Raw genomic sequence first — 10757 nt, 5'->3', positions numbered from 1 at the left:
GATAGATAGATAGATAGATAGATAGATAGATAGATAGATAGATAGATGGCACAGGGGGAGTTGAAGATGAAGGGGTCATATCTGGAGAATAAAATTAAGGGATGAGAGAGGATTATACTAGGAGAGGGAGAAAGGGAGAGGCAGAACAGAGTAAATTATCTCACAAAAAAAAAACAGAAAAGAAAAGGCTCTTACAGTGGAGGGGAAACAGGAGAAGGTGAGAGGGAATGACTGAATCTTATTCTCATAGGATTTGACTTGAGGAGGGAATAATATATGCACTCCATTGGGTATGGAAATCTGTCTTACCCTACAGAAAAATAGGGGAGGGAAAGGGACAAGATAGTAGGGGGATGATAGGAGGGCAGATTGGGAAAGAGGGTAATCAGAAGCAAATACTTCTGAGAAGGAACAAGGTCAAAAGAAAGAATAGAATAAATGAGGGGGGCAGGACAGGATTAAGGGAAATAGAGTTAGTTTTTCACAGCATGACTACTATGGAAGTGTTTTACATAACTGCACATGTATAACCTATATTGAGTTGCATACTTTTTTCAATGAGGGTGGGTGGGGAAGGAGGAAAGGAGAAAATTAGTGCCCCAAAATTTTAAAAACATGTTTAAAAAATATTTTCACATGCAACTGGGAAATAAGAAATACAGGGAATGGGATACAGAAATCTATCCTGTCGTACAGAAAAATAGAAGGGGAAGGGGATAAGAGAAGTGGGTGGAGAGATAAAAGGGAAGGCAGATTAGGGGAAGATGTATTCAGAATGCATGCCATCTTGTGGTGGGGGGAGGGGCAAGATGGGGTGAAAATTTGGAACTCAAAATCTTGTGGAAGTAAATGTTGAAAACTAAAAATAAATAAATTTATTAAAAAAAGAATTTGGAACTCAAAATTTAAAAAAGAAAAGAATGTCAAAATATATGAATAATAATTTGAAATGTTAAAAATAGCCTTATTCTTAAGAGTTTGCTTTGTTTTGGGGAGATAAAATATTAAAACAGATCAGCATACATGTGATCACTTAAGGAGGGGGAAAACATCAATAAATATGAACATTTTAAAGGGTTTCCCACTTGAAATAACTCCTGAACTAAACTTTGAAGAAACTTAAGGATTATAAGAGGCAAGGTTAAGGAGAAAGGGAATTCATGGCATGAGGGACAGCATGTGTAGACTTGGAAGAAGTATGTGTAATATCCTGTCCAGGGAACTTCAAGTTAACATTTTTTTCTTAGAGTGTGAAGAGAAGTGATATGTAATAATTCTCAAAAGGGAGGCTGGAGTCAGATCACAACTGGCTTTAAGATGAACATAGGTGTTTGCATTTGATCCTCAAGTGGAAAAGGATCCACTTAAGTTTCCTAACTAAAGCAGTGAAGATGAAATGATCAATTTTGTGATTTGAAAATATCATTTGATAGCTCTAGGTCAGGGAAAGAAATGTTGGAGAGGTTAGAGATCTTAGGAAAGACATTATAGTAAGAGGCCATTACATTAGTCCCAATGGGCTAAACTAGGATAGCACCTTTGTGTGTGGAGAGAAGAGAGAGATGAGAGTTTGTGGTTGTATAATTAACATGACTAATAAGTTTGCTAGTCATGAGAGGTGAGAAAAAGTGAGGAGTCTGGTAAGGCAGTGAGGTCATAAACATGGATGATTAGAAGGATGAAGGTTCCCTTGAAATAGTGAAGTAAAGAAAAGAGGGGTGTGTATGTGTGTGTGTGTGTGCTTGTGTGTGTGTGTAAAAAATACCTTGTCTTTTAGACACGCTGAGTTTGAGGAACCTCTAACACATTCAAGCAGAGATGTCCATCAGGTAGTTAGTAATATGAGACTGAAGCTTAGGAGAAAAACCTTGAAGTTCTATTTGTAGCTCTTTGCATCATCCACAAAAAGGTAATAGTTGTACTTATGGGACCTGAAGAGAAGGTAGAGAGTGGAGGGAGGGAATAAAAGAAGGGCCACAATTGAGTCTTATGGAACAAAGATCACCAATAGTTAAAGGCAAAATTAAAGGAGTTCTGGTGATGTAGAACAGGAAACAAAAAAGTTTCTCCTCGTGTAGGGTACCAATCAAACTCAGTGTTATGAAAATCAAGGGAAGAGACAGTATATTTGAGAAAATATTATGCAATAGTTCCAAATGCTGCAGAGAGTTCAAGAGGGATAAGGGGAACTGAGCAAAGTGATTTCTTAATTAACATGTCTGATACCTGAGCAAAGGTATCAGATATGTTAATTAAGAAATCACTACATTCAGATGAATGATGAAGTTGGGATTTAGATCTCAAAGAACATATTAGAAAATTAGTAGTGGCAGAAGACATGGGAGTAATGAATGTAGATGCTTTTTCCTAGGAATTTGGCTATGAAAGGAAGGAAAATTGAGCATAATAACTGAAGGGAATATCAGGGTCAAGTGAAGGTGTTATTATTTGAAGGGGATACTTGTTTTTGTCTATAGACACCACAGAAAGATTTGGCTTCTCTCTCACCAATAGAGAAAAAGTTGAAAATTAGAGTGAGAGAAGGGATGATCAAAAAGGCAAGTTCAAGGAAGACAAGGAAGGAAATGACATCACAGACTCAAGTCATGAGATTGGTCTTGGAAAGAGGATAGGGCAACTTTGTAACAAGGGGTTAGAATATGGCATATCTTGTCAAGTGCTTTCAAGAGGGATTGGAGAGGGGGGCAGAGTCAAGATGGCAGAGTAAAAGCAATGAGTTGCTTGAGCTCTCCCCCAAACTCCTCCAAATACCTATAAAAATGGCTCTAAACAAATTGTAGAGCAGCAGAACCCACAAAAAGACAGAGTGAAACAAATTAACAGCCCAAAACAACCTGGAAGGTTGATTAGAAAGGTCTATTACACCGGACTAGGAGAGAAACCCAGTTCAGCATGGGCATGCAGGCAAAGACCAGGCCTCAGCGAATCCAGAGCAGACCTCAGGGGACTGAAGCATGGACAGTTATGGTGGTTTCCAGACTTCTCAACCCACAAATGCCAAAGACAACTTAGAAGGTTAGTAGGAAAAGTCTGTGACCACAGTGAGAGAGAAGCTCAGTCCAGCCCCAGTCACAGGGCAGCCCTGGGGTGGTGGCTGCTTCCTGAGCTCTCTGCCCATGGACTGAGAGGGAATCAAGTGGCTGATCAGAGAAGGATTGCAGGAATCTCTTTGCTGGTGCTGAGGCAGGATTCTCTTACTTTGTCCATGCTTGGATCTGGGTCACAGTTGTGGGTGGTGATTCTGGGGCAAAGAGGAGTGCTGGCATGATGGAAATTGTAGTGGCAGTGGAGAGGGAATCCTCCTCACTGTTCCAAGGCAGAAAAAGAGTGCTTGGGGTCACTCATAGACCAGAGCATAGGCCAGGAATGAAGTAAACACCTCACCCTTGTTTGTACCACCTTGGAAGAACTGAAAACTTACAGGTCCATAGAAGTATCTCTGGAAACAGTTGGGCCCTACAGTCTTTTCTGTCAGATTTGTGTCTTCCAAACTACAGCCTATTCACCTACAGTTGGTAACAAGTAGCAAACAGCAGGTACCAGTCAATATCTCCCCATCATTCCTGTGCTCAGTTCCAGTCAACGTCCTCTTTGGGATCCCCTCAAGGCAGGCCAGCTTTGTGCTCCTTGCCAGCAGGAAGCAGTTTCAGAAATCAAGACCTTCAACCCTTACACCAAAAAAACTTGGGTCCCATTTTTTGAGGGGAGAATGATGAGGATTGGATGTAGATCCCAAAAAGGAAAAACCCTGGCCTTTCATTGTGGCTACACTCAATCTCCCAATTCTGTTACCCTTAACCTAGGTTAGCCCTCCATTGTATTACCTCCCTATGGCCCCAGACCACTTCCCACCCTTAATCCTACCTAACCTCCATTCTCCCTTGGCCACATGGTCCAGGTCCTTGGAGTTCTATTATCTCATAGACTACTTGGCCACTCCAAGATCCCCTCCCATAGTCTTTCTGTATATAAGGTCCATCTTGTTTCCATTAAGATGCTAAGATTCTTAAAATCTAGCCAATAGCTCACTAATGTTCAGACTCCTTAAGAGTCTGCCCAATATGATGGATGTTCTAATAAACCTTGTCTTTGGCTGAAAACTAACAAACAAACAAACAAAAACAAAGTTTGGGACAGTATATTCTCCACATTGGAAGCAGATCCCTACCTTAACAAAGAGTTTAAAACTCAAGTAATTGACTAGGAACATGGGCAAACTGCACAAAAAAGTCACACCATAGAATCTTTCTTTGGTGACAAAGAAGATCACAACATACAACCAGAAGAAGACAACAAAGTCAAAGCTCCTACATTCAATGTCTCCAAGAAAAAGAGGAATTAGTCCCAGGTCATGGAAGAGCTCAAAAAGGATTTTGAGAAGCAAGTAAGAAAAGTAGAGGACCAATTGGGAAGAGAAATGATAGTGATGCAAGAAAATCATGAAAAGCAAGTCAATCACTTGCTAAAGGAGACCCAAAAAAGTACTGAAGAAAATGACACCTAAAATATAGCCTAACCCAAATGTCAAAAGAGATCCAGAAAGCCAATAAAGAAAAGAATGCCTTCAAAAACAGAATTGGCCAAATGGAACAGGAAGTCCAAAAGATCACTGAAGAAAATACTTCCTTAAAAATTAGAATAAAGCAATTGGAAGCTAGTGACTCTATGAGAAATTGAAACACTATAAAACAAAATGAAAAGAATGAAAAAAAAAGAAGACAATGTGAAATATCTCACTGGAAAAACAAGTGACCTGGAAAATAGATCCAGGAGAGATAATTTTTAAAAAATTATTGGACTATCTGAAGGCCATGATTAAAAAAAAAAGACACCATCTTTCAAGAAATTATCAAGGAAAACTGCCATAATATTTTAGAACAGAGGGTAAAATAGAAATAGAAAGAATCTATCAATCACCTCCTGAAAAAGATCCTCAAAGGAAAACTCTTAGGAATATTGTAGCCAAATTCCAGAGTTCCCAGGTCAAGGGGAAAAATATTGCAAGCAGATAGAAAGAAACAATTCAAGTATTGTGGAAACATAATCAGGATAACACAGGATTTAGCGTCTTCGACATTAAGGGACCAGAGGGCTTGGAATTTAATATTCCATAGGGCAAAGGACATAAGATTACAAGCAAGAATCACCTACTTAGCAAAACTGAGCATAATCCTTCAGGGGAAAAAAATGGATATTCAGTGAAATAAAGGACTTTCAAGCATTCTTGATGAAAAGAGCAGAGCTGAATAGAAAATTTGACTTTCAAATACAAGACTCAAGAGAAGCATAAAGAGGTAAACAGGAAAGAGAAATAATAAGGGACTTATTAAGGTTGAAATATTTACATTCCTACATGGAAAGATGACATTTGTAACTCATGAGACACTTGTCAGTACTAGGGTAGTTGGAGGGAAAAAATTACATATAGATAGATAGATTGATAGATAGAGGGCACAGGGTGAGTTGAAGATGAATGGGTGATATCTGGAGAATAAAATTAAGGGGTGAAAGGATTTTACAGGGAGAAGGAGAAAGAGAGAGGTAGATTGGGGTAAGTTATCTCACATAAAACAGACAAGAAAAGGTGTTTACAGTGGATAGGAAGTGGGGAAAGGTGAGAGGGATTGAGTTAATCTTATTCTCATTGGATTTGGCTTAAGGAGGGAATGACATACACACTCAATTCGGTATGGAAAGCTATCTTACCCCATAGGAAAATAGGGGATAAGGGGATAAGAGACCAGGGAGATGATAGAGAGGAGGACAGACTGGGGGAGGGGGTATTCAGAAGCAAATACTTCTGATGAGGAACAGGGTCAAAAGAGAAAATAGAATGAATGAGGGGCAGGATGGGATGAAGGGAAATATAGTTATTTTTCCACAGCATGACTACTATGGAATTGTTTTGCATGACTATACATGTATAACCTATATTGAGTTGCTTGCCTTCTCAATGAGGGTGGGTGAGGAGGGAGGAAGTGAGAAAATTTAGAACCCAAAGTTTTAAAAATAAATGTTAAAAAAATTATTTTCACATGCAACCGGGAAATAATATATATAGACAATGGGGTATAGAAATCTATCCTGCCCTACAGGGAAATAGAAGAGGAAGGCGATAAGAGAAGGGGGGGTAGATAGAAGGGAGGACAGATTAGGGGAAAGGGTATTCAGAATGCAGACTGTCTTGGGGTTGGGGGAGGGATGAGATGAGGAAAAAATTTGGAACTCAAAATCTTGTGGAAGTGAATGTTGAAAACTAAAAATAAATAAATTAATGAATCTTAAACAAAAGATGAATTAGAAAGAAGAGGGTGCTCAGAACACATAGTCTCTATGATTGCATTAAGTTGAGTGGCAAGTACCTCTCCTCAGACTGAGAAGAGAGATAGAAATTTGGTGTAAATGCTGTAGAAAATGTGGTGGAGAACCATTCCAAGAAAAACAAAAGGGTTGGCGTGCTCCAGCAAGTGTCCAGTTTAGATTAGATAATAGAAATGTAGCATGCTTCCAGGGAGCAATGTCATTTGACATGCCATAGAGTCTTTCAGGAGCGTATGAGTAGGCTTGAAGAAAGAAGATGATGGGAGTGACACAGAGTCAAGGATTGCCAAGTTGTGTACCAATTCATAGATGGTGATAGGCCAAGAGAGCAGGGAGTTTGATAGGTGAGGAAAGTGAAGCACTGTAGAGTACAGGTTGTTGAGGGAATAAGATGATGTCAGGAAAGAAGTGATGGTCTGAGAATTCAATAAGTGAGTAAATGGAGGTCATCATAGAGATGGATCACATTTTTAGAAGAGTGAGAATGTTGTAGGGAGGGATGGAAAGATGTTTCTTCAGAGAGAATTTCAGCATTCTAATTTTAGCATTCTTTTCAGCATTATCAGTAGACTTTGCTATCAATACTTTGAGATGTCTTTCTTTGGCTGGCAATTTTCACCACATCTGCAATGTGCTCCCTTGTTCTCTTTGCATTTTAACAGATTCTCAAAGCTGGTGGGACCTTCCTATTCCTCACCAAGACTCCTATCTATAACATCCTGGACAAGTGTTTGCCCAGCCTCTTCTTGAAATCTTTTAATGAGGCAGGCCTACTGGCTTCCCATGTAGCCCATTCCACAGCTGAATCACTACTCATCATTCATAGAAATGAGAGCTCAGACTACACCTATGATTTCATTGATGAGGGAACCTCCCAGGAAAGAAAATCCCCCCCAATCAATGCAGATCAACACCTGCTCCACAACTTAGAATCCTAGAGAATATCCCAGAGTACTGAAAGGTTAAATGATTTCAGTCTCACAGCCATTATGGGTCACAGGCAGAACTGGAACCCAGGTTAGCTTCCACATAATCTTTATATAGTGTTGATTGACCTAGACATTATGATATTATACTTCTCATTAAAAAGTACACTCACTGAGGGCACGGACTGGGTTTTTATTTGTTTTGTTTTGGCTTTCCTCTATATTCCAACAATTAGTACAATACTTGGAACATAGAAAACACTAAATATTTGTCAATTGAATTTGGTTGTGTCTTCCTGGTTTTGGGTCCAACTCTCTATCAGCTATTACATGTTGTTTCACTAGCTTTGAAAGCCCAACTAAAATGGATACTACACCATTTGTAGGGTACTTCACAAGCTATCCCTCTGTAAGTTTTCCTCCCTTCTTCCTTCCTCCCTTTGTCTTATTTTCCTCCATCCATCCCTCCTACTCTTTTCCCCTCTTCTTCCTCCCTCCTTCCCTTTCTTCCTTCTTCTCTCCCTCCCTCCCTTCTTCTTTTCCTTCCTTCCTTCCTTTATTTCTTTCCTTCCTTTATTCTTTCTTTATTTCCTCCCTCCCTTCCTTTTTTTCTCCTTTTCTTGCTTTCTTTAATTGAATTGACCTTGACTGCTATTGAGGCATTTCTTAAGTTCAATCCTAGGCTGTAACACTTGATTCAAGTTCAGGTCTTTTTGCTTTCAGTGTGAAGTTCATTTTTTTGCCATGAAAATCAGAATGGGATGCTGATTAAAGTGGGTGATGAATAGCTAGCTGTTAGGAATAGACTGGTCCGTGATTGGATTTTTTATTTGTTTTGCTTGCCAGCTACCTCTTAAAGGCCTTTGCCCTCTCATATCATAAACGTGGTTGCCCTTGCAAGTGTGTGGCTCTGCTCTCCATTACAAACCCTGCTGCCAGAGAATACAAGGTCCTTGAGAATTGATTGTCCAGCTGCCTGTGGCTTCATTTCTCCTTATCTCTGCTCACTCTCCTTTTCTCTCCCCCTACCACAAAATTAGGAGAATGTCCTAGGCATGGCTGCAATGATAGCACACCACCGCATGACCTCATGAAGAGAACGATGGATGCAGGATGGGGATCAACTCTGTTTTAGCCCCAGCCTGGCCACTGACCAGCTCTGGACTTTTGGCCTATTTGCTTCACCACTTTGTGCCTCAGATTCATCATATGAAAAAAATAATATAAACTAATTATCCCTCTAAAATAATTCTCTATTATGAATCTCTTTTAAAGACTGCAAAGTTTATAGAATTTGTGCTTTTAAATTAGGTTGGAATCTCAGTTCAGAATCTTACCACTGTACGTCAGTAACTATGCCTCTGGGAGTCTCAATTTTCTCATTTGAAAAATGTGGACAGCAGTTGAATTACGACAAGTGACATTGTGTAGAGAACAGAGCTGACCTTGGACTCAAGAAGACTTGGGTACAGGTGCTGCATCTGACACATATTATGGTTATTCCTCTGTACCTCATATAATTCTTGAAGATGATAACATGAGTTCCCATTGTGTCTTGGCTTAGAGATATTTGTACTGGGAGCTCCTTCCTCACTATGATTAAATCCTAGGTTCATTCACCAAACAAACAAATATCCAGAACAACAATTGCAAGGAAAAAAATATCAACAACAACAAATAATTGTTGCCTTAAGATTAATAGTGCACTTAGACACCATCCAGCATAACCCTTTATTTTGCAGATGATAAAACAGGACATGAGAGGGCACAGGTCATAGACTGAGAATTGGAAGCGTCCTTAGAGATCATTTACTCCAACTGCCTCACTTTATAGATATGGAAACTGAAACCGAAGAGATGAAAATTATTTTCCCAAAGTCACGTTAGAATATAGCAAAGCTACATTTGGATTTGAATCCAGGTCTTCTGGATTCAAAATCAGAGTTCTGCATTTATTGTATTACTTTTATCTATGTATGTTTCATTTGACTACTTATTTTAGGCTTCATTATAATAGCTCAAATGCTGAAAGTTCTTCAGAGACCTTCTAGTTGAAGTTGCTTATTGGCTAAAGGAGGAAACTGGAGCCTTGGAAGATGATAGAATTGCTGATTGTGACATGCATAGTCAGTGTTAGAGGCAGAATCTGAATCCAGATCCCTGACTCCAAGTCTGGTGATTGTGCTACTGCACTCCAATATCTTATATCAATAAATTCTTTTCAATTGCATAGACATTTATTGTGATATCCCATGTAAGGAGGTGGAAATGAAAAGATGTTGCATTACAAAAGCAAAAATTACAAAAATAAAACCTGATCTTGCTTCTGGCAGGAAGCACTTCCCAGTTCTCCACTTGCCTTCTCTACCACTCATATTAGCTCAAGATACTTTGGATGCTTGAAACGCCTTAGGAATGAGATCTCTACCTTCCGGTGTTATGGGACTAAATTTGAATGGTGTGCTTTAATCGGGTTTCAAAAGTTATTGAACATCCTACCAACAAAGCAGGGCCCTTCTCTTTATTAAGGTCCTTTTCTCTTGGTCCCTAGTTGACCCTTGTTTCTCCAGAATTCTCCTCCATGACCCAATTATTTTCTCATTCATGAACTTTCCTCTGTGCCTGGGTTCATGTCCTTCCCTATGCCAGCCCCTTTCTCACACAGGGGAGCAGTTTCTGGGGAACCTCCATTTGCGGAATGGTAGCAGATTGTGAGTCCACATGTTATTACATACATGTGGGTATCTTTCCCTTCTATGTTTTTATCTTACATTAGAATGTGAACTCCTACAGGACAGGAACTACCATTTTGCTTGTACACGTATTTGTATTTGTTGTTTTTCTTTCCCTTGGTTATGTGTTCCATATGATTTGGTGGGCCCTTTGTAGCATTCTGTTCAGGGCTGTGGGAACTTGGGCTTTTAAATATTTCAAACAATAGCTTGTTTCATTGGAAAGGGCCCTGGGTCCGGAGACTAAGGGCATGGGTTCAGATCCACACTCTGCCACTTACTAACTCACTTAACCTCTCTGGGATTGAGTTTTCTCATCTCTAAAATTTCTTTTTCCAAGGACATACTCTCTTTCTTACTTTCTACTCCTAGAATCTCTGGGCTCATTTAAGATTCTGCTCAACATTCTTTTCTCCATTTCCCACCCCCATCTATTAGAATTCTTCCAACCATAAGCACTTTGGAGTCATTTAATATGTCCTGTGTATACACTTACGCATGTTACCATATCCCTTTAGAATGTAAATACCCTGAAGTCAAGCACTATTTGGGGACAGAGTGTTTCTTTTTATCTCTAGCGCTTATCACAGAGCCTGGCACATAACAAGCACCTGATGGATGCCTGTGGATTGATGAAAATGAGGATGATGCAATTGGAGATCTCTAGAGCCCAGCTCTAAATCTCCAATCCTACCTCTCTATCCTTGTCTTGTATCTCCTCCCACTTCTCTTTCTGTCCCCAATCTCTCTACATTCT

Source organism: Vombatus ursinus, unplaced genomic scaffold (assembly GCF_900497805.2).
Source record: "Vombatus ursinus unplaced genomic scaffold, bare-nosed wombat genome assembly UNPS02010980.1, whole genome shotgun sequence".
NCBI classification, from domain to species: domain Eukaryota; kingdom Metazoa; phylum Chordata; class Mammalia; order Diprotodontia; family Vombatidae; genus Vombatus; species Vombatus ursinus.
The sequence above is the reverse complement of the archived record's forward strand: the minus strand, read 5'-3'. Positions refer to the sequence as shown.